Source organism: Staurois parvus, unplaced genomic scaffold, assembly GCF_062004578.1.
Source record: "Staurois parvus isolate SC_StPar_1 unplaced genomic scaffold, SC_StPar_1.0 ptg000306l, whole genome shotgun sequence".
Classification (NCBI taxonomy): Eukaryota; Metazoa; Chordata; class Amphibia; order Anura; family Ranidae; genus Staurois; species Staurois parvus.
Window position 1 is genome coordinate 3,859,670 of NW_028318102.1, and position 23,073 is coordinate 3,882,742.

Genomic DNA, 23,073 nt, shown 5'->3' on the forward strand with positions numbered 1-23,073 from the left:
AACAATCCCCTCTGCTACTTAAATGACCAGATCAATATCCCAGGTTTAAGTAACTTGATGCTATACTCTGATTAAAAAGTGTTATTTTAATTTTTGAGCAGTGTACAAGAGACAATAATGATGGAGATCAGTGGACTGGAGTATTTTTTAGAGGTACAGGGCTCACAGGTGATTGACACTCCTGGAAGTGTCATTTTCTTCACAGGCTTTAGCCAGCAATTCTAAATGATCAGAGCTGTGTTCAGCAGCTCAGGCAGCAAGAGACATAAATATTTACATTCTTCTTTACAGGTAGAGCATTAATTTAAATATTATGTTTAGTGACAGTTGTTTTAAGTTACCTATTTTGTTTGCAAATGTGTATTGCAAAGCATAGCAGTGTAAACATGAATTTACTGAATACACAAACATAAGGGGTTCAAGTTAAAAAACCTGATTGCATCTTTTCTGTAATCCTCAACGGCACAGGGGTTTTACTTTCTTTACTGCAAATAAGAGTTCTCTGAGAGAAAGAAAATTTTCCAATTTCTTTGCATATTAAATTGTTATACCAGATGAAGAAAATTCATCTGGTGTAAACATTTCATACATAATTAATGTTAGAGTGTGATTTTATCATATATTATGCATATCTTGTATTAAATCTGTACAAAAAAATCTGAAAGATGTTATGTCAGTTTGAAATACTCAATTCATGCTGGCTTATTTAACTGAATACTTATATATATATATACACATACACACACATATATATACAGTTGCAAGAAAAAGTATGTGAACCCCTTGGGATTACATGGAGTTTTGCATGAATTGGGCATAAAATGTGCTCTGAACGTCATCTAAGTCACAACAATAGAAGAACACAGTCTGCTGAACATAATAATACACAAACATTAGATGTTGCCATGGTTTAATTGCACATAACATGTAAACATTCACAGTGCAGGGAGGAAAAAGTATGTGAACCTTTGGACTTAATAACTGGTTGACCCTCCTTTGGCAGCAATAACTTCAACCAAACGTTTCCTGTAGTTGCAGATCAGACCTGCACAACGATCTGGAGTAATTTTGGACTACTCCTCTTCACAAAACTGTTTCAGTGTAGTAATATTCTTGGGATGTCTGGTGTGAATCGCTCTCTTAAGGTCATGCCACAGCATTTCAATCGGGTTGAGATCAGGACTCTGACAGGGCCACTCCAGAAGGCGTATTCTGTGCTGTTGCAGCCATTGTTTTGTTGAATTACTTGTATGCTTTGGGTTATTGTCCTGTTGCATCACCCATCCTCTGCGGAGCTTCAGTTGGCGGACAGATGGTCGTACGTTTTCCTGCAAAATGTCTTGATAAACTCTGGAATTCATTTTCCCATCAATGACAACAATCCATCCAGGCCCTGAGGCAGCAAAGCAGCCCCAAACCATGATGCTCCCTCCGCCATGTTTTACAGTGGGGATGAGGTTTTTTTTTTTTTTTTTTTTTTTTTTTATATGGAACGCTTCACGAATTTGCGTGTCATCCTTGCGCAGGGGCCATGCTAATCTTCTCTGTATCGTTCCAATTTTAGTATATGTGCTGCCGAAGCGAGCACGGGGGATGAGGTTTTGATGTTGGTGCGCTGTGCCTTTTTTTCTCCACACATAGTGTTGTGTGTTCTTCCCAAACAACTCAATCTTGGTTTCATCTGTCCACAGTATATTTTGCCAGTAGTGCTGTGGAACATCCAGGTGCTCTTTTGCAAACTTCAGACGTGCTGCAATATTCTTTTTGGACAGCAATGGCTTCCTCCGTGGTGTCCTCCCATGTACTCCATTCTTGTTTAATGTTTTCCTTATTGTGGATGTGGCAACAAAAATGTTAGCATGTGCCAGAGATTTCTGCAGGTCTTTAGCTGACACTCTGGGATTCTTCTTTACCTGATGCAGCATTCTGCGCTGTGCTCTTGCAGTCATTTTTACAGGACGACCACGCCTAGGGAGAGTAGCAACAGTGCTAAACTTTCTCCATTTGTAGACAGTCTGTCTTACCGTGGACACATGAACATCAAGGCTTTTGGAAATACTTTTGTAACCCTTTCCAGCTTCATGCAAGTCAACAATTCTTGATGGTAGGTCTTCTGAGAGCTCTTTTCTGCGAGGCATGGTTCACATCAGACAGTGCTTCTTGAAATCAGTAAGCCCAAAACAGGTGTGTGTTTTTTAAGGGCAGGACAGCTGTCAGCAACACATCCAATATCATCACACTGATTGGAGTCAAGGTTGGCTCACTCCTGGCTCCAATTAGCTCTGAGAGAAGTCATTAAGCTAGGGCCTCACATACTTTTTCCTCCCTGCACTGTGAATGTTTACATGTTATGTGCAATTAAACCATGGCAACATCTAATGTTTGTGTAGTATTATGTTCAGCAGACTGTGTTCTTCTATTGTTGTGACTTAGATGACGTTCAGAGCACATTTTATGCCCAATTCATGCAAAACTCCACGTAATCCCAAGGGGTTCACATACTTTTTCTTGCAACTGTATATATATACACACACACTGTATATATAGGGAAATTGTAGCTTAATGTACCTTTAGTTACAAAATATGAATTACAAAACTTTACAAAACGTTCTCTACGTGTTGGCCACCTCTTTCTACACACACACACACAATGTCTTCTCCCCCTCTCATATTATATGGACTGAGACTTTTTTTATTATGTAGATGAGACTTTGAGGACACCCTGTATAATATATATATATATAATTTTATTTTTTTTAGGTAGAGTATAGCTATCTGCAGACTTTGAATATTCTAAGAAGTAATCTCCATGTTTTTACAAGCAATGATGAATATTTATTACAATCAAATACAAATAACCCCCCCCCCACACACACACTTTTTTAATTCAAATAATAACCCACCTGTAACTTTCTTAGGATTTGCTACATGGCTCTTTAAGATAGACTCTGTAAAGCTCTATGCATTGCCTGGATATTATTCCACTTTTTCAGGAGCAGACAAGGGGAGAATAGCTGCTCTATAAGCATCAATGAAAGTAAAAAATCAGTAATCACACAGTTTATCAATATAACAAACATATTAACATATCTTCATGTGTTAAGTGAAGGTACCTGACCATCCTCTAGAGATGGCAACCACCTAGCCCAAGTGGTTCAAGGAGAAGACCAAACTGGTTTAGGGACAAAAATTAGGGACACACCTCCTAAATGACACCACAGGTAGTATATTCTCTAGTTAGCTCTTTAACTGGTATACACAAACTACAAGCAAAACAAAAAGAAAAAAAATAAAGAGAAAAAAAGGGACACAGGCAGATATCCCCTTTGCAAAGCCAGTTGCTCTGACCATAAGCAATCAATCTGCTTTAAGCCTTCTATAAATTAATTTCTGTTCTCATTAGGAGTAAACCAAAATTAAACCTAAATGGAATATTTTTCTTGTTTATAAACTGTTTGAGAAATATTTCAGGTTACCCACACCATTTATTGAGGTATGCATTTCTGTGGTAAAAGCCATTGTTTTTAGGATTGCTCTGATACATGCTAGTTGTTCAATTGATGCTTTGTAGGTATGAAAATGGAGAACATATAACTATTGTTGGTAGAACTACACATGATTTGTTATTATTTCGAATATGTTCATTTAGACCTCCCCTTCTTTTTATGCCCCGTGAAGAAGATCTCGGATTGGAATGATTGAAACGTGTCGGGGCCATTGAGGAATATGCTGTATACAATCAGATTTTTTCAACCCTAACCCTAGGTTCACATCTATGCAGGTTGAGTTTCTGTATTGCGTTTTGCATTTTTTCACTTGCGTTTTTGACACGTTTTTGATGCGTTTTGCATTTTTGTTTTCATAAACTTTTTTTGTTTCTAGGCAAATTTGAAACACAAATATTCATTAAAAAAAACGCATAAAAAATGCAATATATGCTTTTCTGCACCATTCCAATTGAAGTCTATAGAATAAAAAATGCAACGTTTTGCGTTCAAAAAGTCCCTGACCCTTTCAAAAAAATGCATCCGGTGAAAATGCGGAGATGTGAACCTGTCCCATAGGAAATCATGTTAAATGGACTGTACTGCATTTCTGCAAAACGCTGCATTAAACACTTAGGTGTGAACCTATGGTTAGAGGGGACTATGCCGAAGAAATTGTGTCAGAACTGTTAATGTAATTTTAACCTCCCTAGCGGTATGATTATGTCCATATTTCTGTGCTCAAAGCGGTAAATTGTTTTGCATGGAAAATGTTTTTTTTTTTTTTTTTGTAGGCCTGTAATTTTTAGGAATAACTCACTGAAATCTGTCCGAACAAGAGTCTAGTAAACATCCCAGGTAGGATAAAACTTGAAACACGAAATCATAAATTAGAATTTAATAAATAATCATAAAAAATAATAATATAATAATAATAAATTTAATTCAATAATATAATCAAACCAAAAACACTGAAATTTGAAATATAGCGCCAAGTTCGCACATCACTGAGCAAAGTCGCAAAATTGTTTTCAGTGTCTGATGACGAATTTCCCCACGAATCATCACTCAATTCTGCAAGTGGTTCTGATTTACTATCGCTGTTCTCTAGCTGGTTTAAAACTGCTTTTGACCTAAAGGGACACTATTTGGACACCATGGACGTTTCTCAGTTTCCAGGCAGAAAGAACAGTAAAAATGCAGGCAGGGCACAGGACAAAGCACTCGGGACAAAATGTATGTGAAATGGTTTGATATAGTAATGTTTTACTATGTGATTTTAGTGAATGTCACTTTTTGTCATTTTCCAATTTCCCGCCGTTCCTTCCCCCGTACGTCCCGACAGAACCCAGATGACAGATGCCGGCATCCGCCGGATTACATTGCCGGGGACACTGCAGGAGGGACATCGCGGGAGCGCAGGACAAGGTAAGTGATCGAGGGATCACGGAGCAGCGCCGGATGGTAAGCCCGAGTGTAGCTCGGGGTTACCGCTTGTGGTACTGAAACTTTACCCCGAGCTACACTCGGAAATACTGCCAGGGAGGTTAATATGTAATGAGTCTTTTAGAAAATTTTGTAAAATAAAGTGTACAATTGTTTTATGTAAACATATGTGTGACATTTTGTTAGCTGCATTAAAGTCCCAAGGGGATAACTTTTCCTTGAATTTACTATATTGGGGATAAGCAGCTGACCTTTCTTTATTGAGAAATTGAGAAAAATTGTATGCCAGATACAATTGGAAAATAAAAACATCAATGTTTACAAAAACAAAGCATAACTTCAGGGGGCATAAGAGCCAATAAATTTACAATGTCATAATAAACATAGATCATAGATAATTTTTTTTTTCAAATAATATGCTCATCTAATAACAAACACGAAATAAAATGTAAAAGAAAAAAAAGAAAAGAAAAAAGAGAGAGAGTGGAAAATAAGACACCAGTTGTGATCGTACCAACAATGTCATAGAATATATATATATATAGATATATATATATATCTATATATATATATATTAGTCCACTATTGTATTGATATAGATGACCAGATATTCCATTTTGCATGAAGGGTGTGCATGGAATGGGAAAGCGTGTGAAAATTCTCACAACATAATAGCACTGATCCTGTCTTTAATCTGTACAAAAAGTACAGGAGTTTTCCAATTAAATGTACTGGCCCACATTTTTGCTACACATAGGGTGTGGATTAATGTTTCTAAGGATGAAGGTACATTGGGAATAGGAGCAAATAATAAGCACATGGGCGGAATGATAAAAATGGAATTAGATGATAAGAGGCTAAAGTTGATACTCTTTGCCATGTTGGTCGTAGCTTTCCACAACTCCAAAATATATGAAAAAATGATCCTTTGTCATTGCAGCCTCTAAAACAGCAATCCGAGGTCTCAGACAACATGTTATGTAACTGAGATGGTGTAATATACCATCTAGTTTAAACTTGTATAGCAGTTTCTTTAATAGAGGGAGAATGTGTGCATTTACAGGGAATACCTATCATACAGTAGTTGACCATTCCTCCAAAGAGAATTGTTCTCCACATTCCTGTTCCCATCTTATCATAAATGTCATTTTTCAACTGTGGCATTGGATAATAACATGTTATAAAGCAAAGAAATAAAGCCTTTCCCTCTAGGGGAACTTTTACAGATATTTTCAAAAGGAGGGGGAAGTCTAGGTCATGTTAAAGTGTAATATGAGGCAAACATTGCCCAATTTGATAATATCTATGCATTTCATAATATAGAATCTTAAGGATATGCAGTCTTGAAAATAAAATAAAACTAAAATTATCTTGGAGGGTAGAAAAGGTTGTACATTTATTTGACATCCACCAAGAAAAGTTACGTGGAGTGAAAAAAGCAGCAGCAAATTTGGGGTGACCTAAAAATAGAGTCACTGGAAAGACAGGGGAACTAACTGGTGTTTATGTTTAGACAGATTCCATAATTGTAGGAATTGGACCACCAAAGAGTTGAAGGGGTTAAGGCTGAGTGAGAAATTGTATGGGAAGATAATATTGAAACATTGAACCCATTTAAAATTTAATCTTTGGGATCATGGGGTGAAGAACTTTCAATTGTGGGATTTGAGCAAACCTAACTTCTAAATAAGATGATGGAAAATGTGGTAGATGTAATCCTCTAGAATGTTGTGAAATATAAAGAACCTTTTGGGAAATCCTAGGGTGTAATTTAACTAAATAAAATGATTCACCTCTCTGAATCCCATCTAAATTTTTTTTAGCTATTTTAATTGCGAGGGATCTAAATAAGTATAACTACCATATTTCTCGCTCCATAAGACGCACCTGACCATAAGACGTACCTAGGTTTTAGAGGCGAAAAACAAGAAAAAAAATATTCTGAACCAATGGACTGCAGACACAGTACAGGGGATGACCAGAGACTGCGGACACAGTACAGGAGATGACCAGAGACTGCGGACACAGTACAGGGGATGACCAGAGACTGCGGACACAGTACAGGAGATGACCAGAGACTGCGGACACAGTACAGGAGATGACCAGAGACTGTGGACACAGTACAGGGGATGACCAGAGACTGCGGACACAGTGCAGGAGATGACCAGAGACTGCGGACACAGTGCAGGAGATGACCAGAGACTGCGGACACAGTGCAGGGGATGACCAGAGACTGCGGACACAGTGCAGGAGATGACCAGAGACTGCGGACACAGTGCAGGGGATGACCAGAGACTGCGGACACAGTGCAGGAGATGACCAGAGACTGCGGACACAGTGCAGGGGATGACCAGAGACTGCGGACACAGTGCAGGGGATGACCAGAGACTGCGGACACAGTGCAGGAGATGACCAGAGACTGCGGACACAGTGCAGGAGATGACCAGAGACTGTGGACACAGTGCAGGGAATGACCAGAGACTGCAGACAGTGCAGGGAATGACCAGAGACTGCAGACAGTGCAGGGGATGACCAGAGACTGAAGACAGTGCAGGGAATGACCAGAGACTGTAGACAGTGCAAGGAATGACCAGAGACTGTAGACAGTGCAAGGAATGACCAGAGACTGCTGACCTTTGGGGAGGGAGGGGGAGCGGGTACCTGAATTTGACAGGTACCCGCTCCCACTTCCACGGAGTTGTCCTTCTCTCTTCTTCCTGGGCCGGCTTCTGTGACAGCCGGGTGCCCACTGCGCATGCGCGAGAAGCGCTGCACTTTGTGAATGGCCCGGCGCCTTCTGGGACCTGTCATGTGTTCCAGAAGACACCGGATCATTCACAAAGTGCAGCACATGCGCAGTGGGCACCCGGCTGTCACAGAAGCCAGCGCGGGAAGACTGCAGCGCTGGTGCGAGGAGCAGATAAGGCCCTGCAGGTGAGAACAGCTGAGCGGCCGGCCCGGTATTCTGACATGGTGCCGGCAGAAATACCGGACTGGCCACTTTATATTCGCTCCATAAGACGCACTGACATTTCCCCCCCTTTTTTTGGGGGAAAAAAGTGCGTCTTATGGAGCGAAAAATACGGTACTTTGGTAATATATACTGTAGGAAGGAAGTTGTCCCCTTCGTAATCCCTATTACCCCATCCAAGTAATTTCCCCCTAATAAAATAACAAAATTCAAGCTCATGATCTGTTTACCGACTGTGGATGCAAGCAAAGAAAATGTGTGTTGCCTAGCTGCGCAGAGCTTAGGGGGACCCCAAAACAGAGCAGCCCTCAAGAGAATAGTGATACATTTAAATGAAATACATTACAGGAACATATGACATGGTACATATCACAGTCAGATATGTGGATTGTCCAAGAACCAAGTCACACAGCATCTATACCTTAACCTCCCTGGTGGTATGATTATTTCAGATTTTTGGTGCTGAAAGCGGTACCATTATTTTGCATGGAAATATGTAGTTTTTTTATTGTAGGCCTGTCATTTTTAGGAATAACTCACTGAAATCTGTCCAAACAAGAGTCTAGTAAACATTCCAGATATGATAAAACTTGAAACACAAAATCATAAATTAAAATTTAATAATCATAAAAAATAATAATATAATAATAATATTACATTTAATTCAATATTATAATCAAACCAAAAACACTGAAATTTGAAATATAGCGCCAAGTTCGCACATCACTGAGCAAAGTCGCAAAATAGTTTTCAGTGTCTGATGATGAATTTCCCCACAAATCATTATCACTCAATTCTGCAAGTGGTTCGGATTTACTATCGCTGTTCTCTAGCTGTTCTAAACCCGCTTTTGACCTAAAAGGACGCTTTTTGGACGCCATGGCCTTTTCTAAGTTTCCAGGCATAAAGAACAGTCAAAATGCAGGCAGGGCACAGGACAAAGCACTAGGGACAAAATGCATGTGAAATGCTTTGAAACAGCAATGTTTTGCTATGTAATATTTGCTTACAAAAAAATGACATTTTTTTAATTTGCCGCCGGTTCTGGCCCCCGTACATCCCGACGTCACAGGGACCGGAACACAGAAGCCAGATGCCGGCATCGGCCGGAGGAGATGGCCGGGGATGCTGCAGGGACACATCGCGGGAGCGAAGGACAAGGTAAGCGCTGCAGGGAATCCCTGAGCAACGCCGCATGGTAAGCCCGAGTGTAGCTCGGGGATACCGCTTTTGGTACTGAAATTTCACCCCGAGCTACACTCAGGAATACCGCCAGGGAGGTTAAACATTGTTATAGCTGGACTCCTGTTTATTGTTCTACTTTCTTTAAATGAACATAGTGGTTTAAAGAGCTTATTGAAGCCTAGTAAAACCCTATTTCTACATACCAAAACTTTTTAACATATCCAATTAACTATAAAAACGGCTTGTAAATAACTACTGTACATCATTTAGCCCAGGTGGGATAGTCACACTTAAAGTGTTACTAAACCCACAACAGTAAAATCAATCTGTATATGCAGTAAAACATGCTTGTTATGCTTACTGTGGAACCTAAGAGGTTAATTCTTCACATTGTGTAAAAAGGATGTTTGCTTTTGTCTTCTCTGATCCTCCCCTTCTTCCATTGTTCCCTAAATATCTCTTAATAGAGCAGAGGTTTAGAGTCACATGCTCAGTTTGGTGTGTATTGCTAGAGAGTTTTTTTTCTTGGGAGATTGCATGTGATCAGCACAGGGCCAATCATCACTATCCAGACAGAGATCAGGGGTCCTGCATCCTCCTAGAGTAAAATGAAAACTCCTCCTACAAGCTTTAACCAGTGCTTTGCTGGACACTGATAGAAGTCACAAGACTGTTCTAACTGCTGATGAGAAAAGGTATTTAGACATTTATACTTACTAAAATAATTGCATTTCCATGTTCTGTGTACTGTGGGAGACCAGATATAGTGAATGCAGGGTCCTGGGTTTAGTAACATTTTAAATATTAGATGTGATGTGTTTCTTGCTGGAGAATCCCTTAAACAAAATAGCCCCCGCAGGGATACTCATACATTCTGTATAATACCATAAATTGCACGACGGACATGTCAAAGTTATTGTAGCTGGCCAGCTAAGACCAGTCCTAGGCTGTTAATATGGTTCACATATATGTGTATACCAAACCTGCCAATAACCTCAGTACAGTATATATGTGCACATGTTAAAGCCAAAAGCAGAATCATTGCTGTGATTTATGTCTTTGATTGTTATATGACATTTTTATATTAATTGTGTTAGCAGAAGCAGAAAAGGAAAATATGCCTTTAAGAGTTAAAGGTGAGCCAATCACAGACGGCGTCATACTGTACAGAGCCTTAACCAATCCCAGCCAGTTTCACATTTGTGCCTGTGTAAAACTCCCTGCTAGGATTTTCTAGAGACACATGCTCACCAGACAGAAGAGGAAACAGACAAAGTTCCAATCAGAAAAGCTTTATGGAAGCAGAGAAGGCCAAATAGGTATTTAATGCACTTGTGTGTTCCTCTGTTGTTTAGTAATGCAGGTAGATCTGTATGTAAAAACTGTTATATGTGTTTACTTGTAGTTCCACCGAACTTACGAATCAAGTCACTGTAGAGAAATCTAACGAATTTATAAATCCAAGTGAATTTATCAATCTATCGAAATATACAGAACAAATTTATCAAATCTATTGAACCTATCAAGATAAGCTATCGAATCAACCCAATGTAATACGAGTTAAACCATTGTAATATGAAAGAAACAAGCCATTGTAAGCAGTGTTATATGAAGAATAGAGATGAGCGAATCGAAGTAGGCGAAGTGGAATTCGTTTCGAATATTGGAAAATTTTCGATTCGCGCCGAATCCGAAAATTATCATACTTCGGATGCGCGAATCAAAATTTTTCCTAAAATGGCGGCGACATGTGCGGCGACGGAGCGGGGATGTCTGGGAAGGCGCGCTGACCCATAATGCATTCATTAATGACATGTGATCGCATTAGCCAATCAGCAGCCAGCCAGCCAGCACTGTGTAATGGTCGAGCTATAAATGGCGGCCATTTTAGAATTCTCCATTTGCCTCCAGTCATTCAAGAGAGGCAGACCGCTCTGTATTAGGGACAGAGTTAGGGCCACAGAAACGTTACTTAGGGACAGAGAAACGTTACTTAGGGACAGAGAAACGTTACTTAGGGACAGAGAAACATTACTCAGGGACACAGAATCTTTACTGAGGGCCACAGAATCATTACTTAGGGCCACAGAAACATTAGTTAGGGCCACAGAATTGTTACTCAGGGACAGACAGAATTGTTACTGAGGGCCACAGAATGGTTACTGAGGGCCACAGAAACGTTACTCAGGGACACAGAATCGTTACTGAGGGCCACAGAACTGTTACTTAGGGCCACAGAAACGTTAGTTAGGGCCACAGAATTGTTACTCAGGGACAGACACAGAATAGTTACTGAGGGCCACAGAATTGTTACTGAGGGCCACAGAACCGTTACTCAGGGACACAGAATTGTTACTAAGGGCCACAGAACCGTTACTTAGGGCCACAGAATTGTTACTCAGGGATAGACACAGAATTGTTACTGAGGGCCACAGAATTGTTACTGAGGGCCACAGAACCGTTACTTAGGGCCACAGAAACGTTACTCAGAGACACAGAATTGTTACTGAGGGCCACAGAACCGTTACTTAGGGCCACAGAATTGTTACTCAGGGACAGACACAGAATTGTTACTGAGGGCCACAGAATTGTTACTGAGGGCCACAGAACCGTTACTTAGGGCCACAGAAACGTTACTCAGGGACACAGAATTGTTACTGAGGGCCACAGAACTGTTACTTAGGGCCACAGAAAAGTTAGTTAGGGCCACAGAATTGTTACTCAGGGACAGACACAGAATTGTTACTGAGGGCCACAGAATTGTTACTGAGGGCCACAGAACCGTTACTTAGGGCCACAGAAACATTACTCAGGGACACAGAATTGTTACTGAGGGCCACAGAACTATTACTTAGGGCCACAGAATTGTTACTCAGGGACAGACACAGAATTGTTACTGAGGGACACAGAATTGTTACTGAGGGCCACAGAACCGTTACTTAGGGCCACAGAATTGTTACTCAGGGACACAGAATTGTTACTGAGGGCCACAGAACCGTTACTTAGGGCCACAGAATTGTTACTCAGGGACAGACACAGAATTGTTACTGAGGGCCACAGAACCGTTACTCAGGGCCACAGAACCGTTACTTAGGGCCACAGAAACGTTACTGAGGGACACAGAATTGTTACTGAGGGCCACAGAACCGTTACTTAGGGCCACAGAATTGTTACTCAGGGACACAGAACTGTTACATAGGGCCACAGAACCGTTACTTAGGGCCACAGAATTGTTACTCAGGGACAGACACAGAATTGTTACTGAGGGCCACAGAATTGTTACTGAGGGCCACAGAACCGTTACTCAGGGACACAGAATTGTTACTAAGGGCCACAGAACCGTTACTTAGGGCCACAGAATTGTTACTCAGGGATAGACACAGAATTGTTACTGAGGGCCACAGAATTGTTACTGAGGGCCACAGAACCGTTACTTAGGGCCACAGAAACGTTACTCAGGGACACAGAATTGTTACTGAGGGCCACAGAACCGTTACTTAGGGCCACAGAATTGTTACTCAGGGACAGACACAGAATTGTTACTGAGGGCCACAGAATTGTTACTGAGGGCCACAGAACCGTTACTTAGGGCCACAGAAACGTTACTCAGGGACACAGAATTGTTACTGAGGGCCACAGAACTGTTACTTAGGGCCACAGAAACGTTAGTTAGGGCCACAGAATTGTTACTCAGGGACAGACACAGAATTGTTACTGAGGGCCACAGAATTGTTACTGAGGGCCACAGAACCGTTACTTAGGGCCACAGAAACGTTACTCAGGGACACAGAATTGTTACTGAGGGCCACAGAACTGTTACTTAGGGCCACAGAATTGTTACTCAGGGACAGACACAGAATTGTTACTGAGGGACACAGAATTGTTACTGAGGGCCACAGAACCGTTACTTAGGGCCACAGAATTGTTACTCAGGGACACAGAATTGTTACTGAGGGCCACAGAACCGTTACTTAGGGCCACAGAATTGTTACTCAGGGACAGACACAGAATTGTTACTGAGGGGCACAGAATTGTTACTTAGGGCCACAGAATTGTTACTCAGGGACAGACACAGAATTGTTACTGAGGGACACAGGATTGTTACTGAGGGCCACAGAATCGTTACTTAGGGCCACAGAATTGTTACTCAGGGACACAGAATTGTTACTGAGGGCCACAGAACCGTTACTTAGGGCCACAGAATTGTTACTCAGGGACAGACACAGAATTGTTACTGAGGGACACAGAATTGTTACTGAGGGCCACAGAACCGTTACTTAGGGCCACAGAATTGTTACTCAGGGACACAGAATTGTTACTGAGGGCCACAGAACCGTTACTTAGGGCCACAGAATTGTTACTCAGGGACAAATACAGAATTGTTACAGAGGGACACAGAATTGTTACTCAGGGCCACAGAATTGTTACTCAGGGACAGACAATTGTTACTCAGGGACACAGAATCGTTGAATTAAAGAGTATGTCAGACAACATGCAGAGGAGCGAGCAGACGTGGCAGCAGAGGAAGGGGTCGAGGCAGCACTATTCGCAGCCTGAGGCCAGTGCTCCCGGTGTAATCCAGCGGTCGTGTCTCCACCGACAACCCTGCCGTCATTGATTGGTTGGCTCGGTCGTCTTCCTCTTCCCAGGTCACCTCTGACACCTACAGCCAACGGTCGGTGGGTACGTCAGACACAACCGTTAGTTGGCATGGCCCGGGAGCAAGCCCACTGAAATCACGTGTCCTCTACCTGCCCCTGTCCTTTGGTGTTCCCTCACCAAGCGAAGTATCGCATGCTGTGGGCTCAGCCCCACTGTACAGTGAGGAAGAGCTAACAGAGGGCGGTCAGGAACGGGGGGAGACATCCGCCTTTTCAGCAGCCAGGCGAAGAAGTAGTGGCGAGGAGAGTGGCTCGGTAGCCGGTCTAGAGACAGGTCTGTCTCCTGACCCACACGCAGCCGAGGGGGCTAGTAGTGAGGCGGAGACCCTACTTGATGATGAGGAGGTTGATCGCACTTGGCAGCCTCGTCGTCATCAGGCAATTTCTTCCGCATCATCAGGAGAAGAGGGTGGCAGCTTGGCAGCGAGCGAAACAGTCGGTGGGTTGCCCAGGAGGCAGCAGGGTCGCAGCAGTGTCAGTGGAGCCAAACGTCCACGGAGTAGAGCACCAGCTCCACTGCAGCCTACCACCATGGCCAGTAGTGGTGCCGGTGTGCACGGAGGAAGCAGCAGTCAGCCAGTGAGGAGTATCGGGGGCAAAGTTTCCTACTCGGCGGTGTGGCAATTTTTCGTCAAGCCGCCCGAGGAAGTAAACGTAGCCGTATGTCGACTATGTGGCCAGAAAGTCAAGCGTGGCCAGGGGGCCCATGTTGGGACTACAGCGTTGGGGCAGCATATGCAGCGTCGCCATTTGGTGGCCTGGGAAAACCGTGATAAAGATACGGCGGTTCTGCCCGCCCCAGCCCCCGCTCCATCACCCGCTCCGTTACTTGCTCCGTCACCCGACGTCAATCGCCCTCCATCAGCCAGTCAAGGCTCCAACACCTCTGCTGAGGGGAGTTGTCGCTCGTTGGCATCTTCCGCTCGTTCAGATGCTCCTTCTCCTGCTACTCCTCTTCATGGATTCCGTCAGCAGTCTTTCTTGGAATCCGTTTCCAAGAGACAACAGTTTGCGAGCCCGCACCCGACGGTGCAAAAGCTGAACGTCCTCCTGTCCAAGTTGCTGGTGCTGCAGTCCCTCCCTTTCCTCCTTGAGCTGCAGCGGCAGAACGGAATTGCACAGCATCGCCTGATCTGCGACGTTGCAACAAGGTGGAATTCAACCCTACACATGTTAGACCGCCTTTACGAACAGCGAAAGGCCATCACCGATTTCCTGATGTTACAAGCGGATAAAGGTACTCCCCTGTGTAACTTTGATGTCAGCCATTGGCAGCTCATGCGTGACACCTGCCGCTTGCTCAGGCCCTTTGAGGAGGCCACGCTATTCGTGAGTCGGCAGGACTATGGGATGAACGACGTCATTCCTCTGTTGCACGTCCTGGAACAAATGCTGTTAACAATGGCTGGTCAGGGTGCGGTAGTTGTGGCGCACAGATCTCAACGCCACATGACCCCTGTGGGGGCAGGACAGGAAGAAGAGGAGGAGGTAGAGGAGGACATTTGTGCTCAGGAATTATTGAGTGAAATGGGTGGTTTTTCCACTCAGCGGACAGGAGTGGAGGAGCAGGAGCATGTGGTAGAGGAGGAGGAGGAGGAGACAGAGGACCCAGACGCACCGTGGCAGTATGCTGTGGAGATGGAGGCAGGGAGTCCCTCGCATTCCTTGGCACAAATGGCCCATAGCATGCTCGGTTGCTTGCGTAGCGACAGCCGAATAATAACCATCAGACAGAGGGATGACTTTTGGCTGTCCACCTTGTTGGACCCTCGCTACCGTTCAAAAATGGTGGCCTTTTTCACACCTGCTGAGAGGGAGGCCAAAATAACGTACTATAAAAACCACCTATGTAGTCAGTTGGTCTCTGCCTTTCTGCGCCAACGTCCATCCTCAGACACTGTGGGCCCTGTGCACTCGCGTTCCGCTGCCATGGCAGCAGGGGAGGGGTGGGGTCTTAGGAGCAGTGGCAGCTCCACCAGCAGCGGCTGCCTCAGTCTGCAGTCGATGATGAGTAGCTTTCTTCACCAGCGCAGTGAGGAAACTACTAACCAGCCGCAGCAGCAGCAGCATCAGGTGGACCTGGAGCAGGACCTCAAACAACAGGCTTGGGCCTACTTGGACAGCACCCTGCCAACCAAGGTAGACAATCCCCTTGACTACTGGGCAACAAAACTTGACCTTTGGCCCCAACTAGCTGAATTTGCCCTTGAAAGGCTGTCATGCCCGGCCAGTAGCGTGGCATCGGAGCGCGTGTTTAGTGCGGCAGGAGGTATTGAAACTCCGTGGAGGACACGACTGTCCACCCAAAGTGTGGAGAGACTCACGTTTGTGAAAATGAATCAGGAGTGGATTAGTCTGGATTTCAAACCACCAGTTCCTGACACAACTGACTAAATCCGCCATGAATCATGCCCCAAACATGTGCCACTTTCAGGTCTCCTCACACTGCTGGTGTGTTGAATTTTTTGACATAGGGTGCTGGCAGATTACGGGCCTCCCATAGCTGCTGCCAGGCCCCTAATCTGCCATGGGCCCCTATACCGCTTCCTCATGCTGCTGCCAAGTCCAGAGTCTCTCATGGGTCCCTGTACGGCCTCCCATTGCTGCTGTCTCCATCGCCACACTCTGCCATGTGCCACTTTCAGGTCCCCTCACACACTGCTGGTGTGTTGAATTTTTTGACATAGGGTGCTGGCAGATTACGGGCCTCCTAAAGCTGCTGCCAGGCCCCTAATCTGCCATGGGCCCCTATATACCGCCTCCTCATGCTGCTGCCAGGTCCAGAGTCTCTCATGGGTCCCTGTACGGCCTCCCATTGCTGCTGTCTCCATCGCCACACTCTGCCATGTGCCACTTTCAGGTCTCCTCACACACTGCCGGTGTGTTCAATTTTTTGACATAGGGTGCTGGCAGATTACGGGCCTCCTATAGCTGCTGCCAGGCCCCTAATCTGCCATGGGCCCCTATATACCGCCTCCTCATGCTGCTGCCAGGTCCAGAGTCTCTCATGGGTCCCTGTACGGCCTCCCATTGCTGCTGTCTCCATCGCCACACTCTGCCATGTGCCACTTTCAGGTCTCCTCACACACTGCCGGTGTGTTGAATTTTTTGACAAAGGGTGCTGGCAGATTACGGGCCTCCCATAGCTTCTGCCAGGCCCCTAATCTGCCATGGGCCCCTATATACCGCCTCCTCATGCTGCTGCCAGGTCCAGAGTCTCTCATGGGTCCCTGTACGGCCTCCCATTGCTGCTGTCTCCATCGCCACACTCTGCCATATGCCACTTTCAGGTCTCCTCACACACTGCTGGTGTGTTCAATTTTTTGACATAGGGTGCTGGCAGATTACGGGCCTCCTATAGCTGCTGCCAGGCCCCTAATCTGCCATGGGCCCCTATATACCGCCTCCTCATGCTGCTGCCAGGTCCAGAGTCTCTCATGGGTCCCTGTACGGCCTCCCATTGCTGCTGTCTCCATCGCCACACTCTGCCATATGCCACTTTCAGGTCTCCTCACACACTGCTGGTGTGTTGAATTTTTTGACATAGGGTGCTGGCAGATTACGGGCCTCCCATAGCTGCTGCCAGGCCCCTAATCTGCCATGGGCCCCTATACCGCCTCCTCATGCTTCTGCCAAGTCCAGAGTCTCTCATGGGTCCCTGTACGGCCTCCCATTGCTGCTGTCTCCATCGCCACACTCTGCCATGTGCCACTTTCAGGTCTCCTCACACACTGCTGGTGTGTTGAATTTTTTGACATAGGGTGCTGGCAGATTACGGGCCTCCCATAGCTGCTGCCAGGCCCCTAATCTGCCATGGGCCCCTATACCGCCTCCTCATGCTGCTGCCAAGTCCAGAGTCTCTCATGGGTCCCTGTACGGCCTCCCATTGCTGCTGTCTCCATCGCCACACTCTGCCATGTGCCACTTTCAGGTCTCCTCACACACTGCTGGTGTATTCAATTTTTTGACATAGGGTGCTGGCAGATTACGGGCCTCCTATAGCTGCTGCCAGGCCCCTAATCTGCCATGGGCCCCTATATACCGCCTCCTCATGCTGCTGCCAGGTCCAGAGTCTCTCATGGGTCCCTGTACGGCCTCCCATTGCTGCTGTCTCCATCGCCACACTCTGCCATATGCCACTTTCAGGTCTCCTCACACACTGCTGGTGTGTTGAATTTTTTGACAAAGGGTGCTGGCAGATTACGGGCCTCCCATAGCTGCTGCCAGGCCCCTAATCTGCCATGGGCCCCTATACCGCCTCCTCATGCTGCTGCCAAGTCCAGAGTCTGTCATGGGTCCCTGTACGGCCTCCCATTGCTGCTGTCTCCATCGCCACACTCTGCCATGTGCCACTTTCAGGTCTCCTCACACACTGCTGGTGTGTTGAATTTTTTGACATAGGGTGCTGGCAGATTACGGGCCTCCCATAGCTGCTGCCAGGCCCCTAATCTGCCATGGGCCCCTATATACCGCCTCCTCATGCTGCTGCCAAGTCCAGAGTCTCTCATGGGTCCCTGTACGGCCTCCCATTGCTGCTGTCTCCATCGCCACACTCTGCCATGTGCCACTTTCAGGTCTCCTCACACACTGCTGGTGTGTTCAATTTTTTGACATAGGGTGCTGGCAGATTACGGGCCTCCCATAGCTGCTGCCAGGCCCCTAATCTGCCATTGGCCCCTATATACCGCCTCCTCATGCTGCTGCCAAGTCCAGAGTCTCTCATGGGTCCCTGTACGGCCTCCCATTGCTGCTGTCTCCATCGCCACACTCTGCCATGTGCCACTTTCAGGTCTCCTCACACACTGCTGGTGTGTTCAATTTTTTTGTCATAGGGTGCTGGCAGATTACGGGCCTCCCATTGCTGCTGCCAGGCCTGTAATCTGCCATGGGCCCCCGTACCGCCTGGTCACGCTGCTGCTGGGTCCACAGTGTGACATGGGTCCCTGTACCGCCTCCCATTGCTCCCACTCTGCCATGTGCCACTTTCAGGTCTCCTCACACTCCTGCTGGTTTCCATTTTGTCATAGTTTGCTGGCAGATTACAGGCCTCCCATAGGTGCTGCCAGGCCCCAAATCTGCCATGGGCCCCCGTACCGCCTCGTCACGCTGCTGCTGGGTCCACAGTATGACATGGGTCCCTGTACCGCCTCCCATTGCTCCCACTCTGCCATGTGCCACTTTGAGGTCTCCTCACACTCCTGCTGGTTTCCATTTTGTCATAGGTTGCTGTATGGCCTCCCATTGCTGCTGCCTCCACCGCCACACTGTGGCTCCAAACACTGGTTTTGGCCCCGTGACTGGCCAAATGAGTGAAGTGTGCGGTGATTCTAAGATCGACGGCACTCATCTGCATGTCATACTGACTGACAGTATTATTTCTCTTCCCCAGCAGACTCCATGGGCATTTAATTTAAAGGTACAGTGTTCTGCACTAATATTAAGTCTCTCTGAAGCCTAGAAACAGCCTTTTTTAAGTTAAATTCACAGCGAATATATTCGACTCGAAACGAATATTTTCCACAAATTCGCCGAATCAGTCGAATCGAATTTTTGAATACTTCGCTCATCTCTAATGAAGAAGATTGAAGTTATTAAAGAAGTTAACTAAAGTATTCGGTGTGCTCTTTAAACCTACTGCATCCATAGAGCGGCATTGGAGGAATTACAGAGTAAAGTCAGTCTAATCAAACAAAGAAACAGCAATTGCATAATTTTTCTAATGCCACAGCGCACTAAGCACCAAAGGGTGCTGCGCCTGCCACAGTTATGTACTCTAACAGGCCAACGTGTTGGTCAATCGGACACAGTTTTGCCATTCCATATGTAGTACACATGATGATGAACCAGTTTTTGAAATGGTCTCTTAGTTTTGCCTACATGGAATGTAACACAGTCACAAATCATGTGGTGGACTACCCCGACTGAGGCGCATTCCATGTAGTGGAAGGAAGCACTGCCCATAAGGCAACAAGCATGTAGTACTCGCTTTAATAATTGGGCACCTACCACATCTAAAAGGTCCTGTTTATCTTTTACTTTGTAACAAATATAAGAAGCGCCACAGAAAATAAAAGTTAAATAAAATAATAAGCAGCACCTCTAACCAAAAAAGTTGAAATTGTGTATAAATAAAGAGTGCGCTAAATATTAACAAAAAATGAAAGGATAAATAATAGAAATAACAAATAAAATCCATAAATATAAACATAAGTCCAGCCACCATAAACAGTGATAATCCAATATCAACTTAATGTCAATCTTGAAACAAACACCCATGTGCAAATCCGACACCAGATGAAATGAATACACTCACCAGAGCTATATGCTGATTAAATTATAACCAGCATGATAGCATTTTGCTCTGGGAGCGATGATCTGCAGGATATCCCAGTAGAGGAACAGCAACCAATAGTGATCCAATCAGCACATATGGAACAGCTAAGCAGCAAACGGTCTTCCAGAAACATGGGCAAAGCTCGAGGAATCAGAAGAGAAAATTTTATTAATAAAGTACAACACTCACAAGGAAGGTGTCTAGCCAACACCAGCAATGACAGCCTCTATAATAACACATCCACGAGGGAAAAAACCAAGGGATGAACCTCCTGCACCGCGATCTCACAGCCGACAGCTGGGAGGACCTACCCGACATCACGTCCACTAGGCCACGCCCAATGCGTTTCGTCACTTGACGTCTTCAAGGGGTGTTTCGTCCCTTGGTTTTTTCCCTTGTGGATGTGTTATTATAGAGGCTGTCATTGCGGGTGTCAGCTAGACACCTTCCTTGTGAGTGTTATACTTTATTAATAAAATTTTACTGGTTTTAAACGTACTGCACCATCATATCTCTTCTGATTCCTCAAGCTTTGCCCATGTTATTGGAAGACCGTTTGCTGCTTAGCTGTTCCAAATGTGCTGCCTAACTGTTCCATATGCGCTGATTGGATCATTATTGGTTGCTGCTCCTCTACTGGGATATCCTGCAGATCATATCTCCCAGAGCAAAATGCTATCATGCTGGTTTATAATTTAATCAGCATATAGCTCTGGTGAGTGTATTCATTTCATCTGGTGTCGGATTTGCACATGGGTGTTTGTTTCAAGATTGACATTAAGTTGATATTGGATTATCACTGTTTATGGTGACTGGACTTATGTTTATATTTATGGATTTTATTTATTTCTATTATTTATCCTTGCATTTTTTGTGAATGATTACCGCACTCCTTATCTCTTACTTTGCATTGTCCTTTTTTGTGAAATGACTTTTTACCTGTCTTTTAAGAAAAATGTGGAACTATACGTGGAATTACCATTTACAGTTTTAGATCCATTATCCACATCTTCTATGTCATATTCACTCTCATCTACCAAATCTACCTTCCAGACAATTATTGTTCTAAAATTCATGTTCCATGACCCAATTTTGCAACAGTTCATTCCATTCCTATAACCAGGGCAGAAGAGTATGCTCTTCATTGTGCGTACTTTTTCATCATATCACATTGGTATTCATGCTGTGCTTCCCAGGGCAATGACAAATATTTTATTACTTTGCTGAGCTCCAGGTAGATATAAAAGACAAAAAGTTATGCAGCTCTCTAATCATTAAAAAATCATTCATTGTATTTTCAGGTGTTAGAACAGGACCTGGGGCTCTCAGTGACACCCCGATCAAAGACGTACTCAAATATGTGGCCCCACAGAAAAAAAGCCCAGTTCTTTTAAGCCGCATATTTGTGTGATGTCAGCATCAAGGGGTTAAGGATGTGGTTTTATTAACTATTCTGTGGCAGGATATTACATGTTTTCTTATTGCCTCCACCGAAATGAACAAATACCTACATTTCTCCAGAGCTCTAAATATTTTTTGTTGATAATATGCACACCTAGTGATAATTTTCACTGAATCAGGGTTCCTCCTTGGTATTTTGCCAAATATAAGTCCCGAACATGACTTACCAGCCACGTTTTGGTAATTATTTTTTTTTAGGTACTTTCTGCTGTATCTTTGTAATAGTGGACGATCCCTCAGAACTGCTGCCTCCCTCTGAAAGTCAGATTCTGCTGAACAATTACTTTTAGGTCTCAAGTATTGCCCATATGGGATACTGTTAATCAATGCTTTAGGGTGGGCACTATCCACTCTTAAATCGAACCAAAGAATGTACTTACCTGTTGTACCATTGAGGAAGTTTGCCTTTAATTTTGGAGCCTCACTCGGCTGGTCCCCCATTTTGGTTCCCTCCTTGGATGGCTCACACTGGGTGGTTGCAAACTCTTTGGCAGATTGCCAGGTACCTTCAGTTAATACGTGAGGATGTTATATGTTGTTTTATTGATAGACCATGTTGTTTTATTGATAGACCATGTTGTTTTATTGATAGACCATGTGATGATTGATTTATTTTCTTTTATGCCTAAAGAGTAGCTATTCCCCCTTGTCTGCTCCTGAAAAGGTGGATTATTATCCAAGAAAGGTGTAGAGTTATACAAAGTCTATTTGAAACCATCATCTGCAAAATCCTAAGAAAGTTACAGGTGGCATTACCCACCAAGGTGCTATGATGTTTATTAATTGACCGGTGATAGAACATGACAACTGGGGGTTTTCTTTGTATTTGACTTTTAACTGAGGGAACTCTATAATAAAATATTATAAATTGTAAAATACATTTTGTTTAAGTTGTTCTTCAAAAATCAATCCATTTTTTTTCTTTTTTTTTTTACACCTTCAGGCCAGCCACATGACTCTGATGGTTCCACTGAGCTCTGCAGTGTGTAATTTCAGCTCTTCGTCCCTTTTTTTCTGAACTCTCGGACAAGCTTTATAAATTCAGTACTTGAACAGATTTCAAAGTACTTTTTCAGTCTTCTCAGAAATAAATTGTGCTAACAATACGTTGGGGAATCATATTGGTTCACGTAATGATGGTTCATTTTTAAGATTTCCAGAGACAGAGGTAGCAGAGGAACTGGCTCAGTTAAAGATTAATAAAACAATGGGCCCTGATGGGTATTCATCCCTGAGTTCTAAGAGAAATTTGAGGTATAGTTGTTGGACCATTGATCTTTTTGATCAATCTTTTTTAACAGGAGAAGCTCCCCATAACTGGCGGACAGCTAATATTGTACCTATCCACAAGAAGGGCAGCAAGGTAGAAGCTGGAAATTACAGGCCAGCGAGTTTAACATCAGTTGTAGTTAATGGAATCACTCCTGAAAAGTATCATTGATCACTTAAAAACACATAACTTGCTGGACCCAAAGCGGCATGGGTTTACTGAGGGCAGATCATGTCAGACTAATTGGATTGGATTTTTTG

The 23,073-nt window shown here is 44.3% G+C and overlaps 1 non-coding gene across 1 annotated transcript; it reads right to left on the minus strand.

The window, feature by feature from the left end:
• Positions 1–1,481: 1,481 nt before the first annotated feature.
• LOC149457699 (U6 spliceosomal RNA) lies at positions 1,482–1,588 on the minus strand. Its single transcript, XR_016313591.1, has one exon. It is a non-coding gene; the product is annotated as a U6 spliceosomal RNA (small nuclear RNA).
• Positions 1,589–23,073: the final 21,485 nt, after the last annotated feature.